General features: G+C 38.3%; 1 protein-coding gene across 1 annotated transcript in view; it reads left to right on the top strand.

Moving 5' to 3' along the window:
• The window catches only part of LOC119582370, a 6,847-nt gene that overhangs the window by 408 nt on the left and 6,094 nt on the right, over window positions 1–345 (top strand). The gene's annotated exons all lie outside the window — the stretch shown is intronic.

The raw sequence follows: 345 nt of genomic DNA, 5'->3' as shown, positions 1-345 counted from the left end.
AAAGGAAAAAAAAGAGAGAGAAGAGGAGAAACCTGAATGTGTGAGTTGCAAACGAAGGAAGAACGCAGATGTATACGGGAAGAAAGAGAGAATGGGAAAAAAATAACTGAATGAGTTCCAAATGAAGAAAAGAGAACCCAGATGCATGTAAAAGGAAGAAAAGAAGGAGGAGGTAAACTAAACAGGTTCCAAATGAAGAAACATCGTAAATGTGTGTGTAAGTGAAGGAGAGAACTAGCTGAGTGGGTTCTAAATGAGGTGACAACTTGGCCGTGGTAAGCTACGTTATTTTGGATATGCATCCAGTGCGTAGGGGATACAATTATTGTATTTGTTTAAAAAGAA

Source organism: Penaeus monodon, chromosome 15 (genome assembly GCF_015228065.2).
Source record: "Penaeus monodon isolate SGIC_2016 chromosome 15, NSTDA_Pmon_1, whole genome shotgun sequence".
Taxonomy (NCBI): Eukaryota; Metazoa; Arthropoda; class Malacostraca; order Decapoda; family Penaeidae; genus Penaeus; species Penaeus monodon.
The sequence above is the reverse complement of the archived record's forward strand: the minus strand, read 5'-3'. Positions and strand labels throughout refer to the sequence as shown.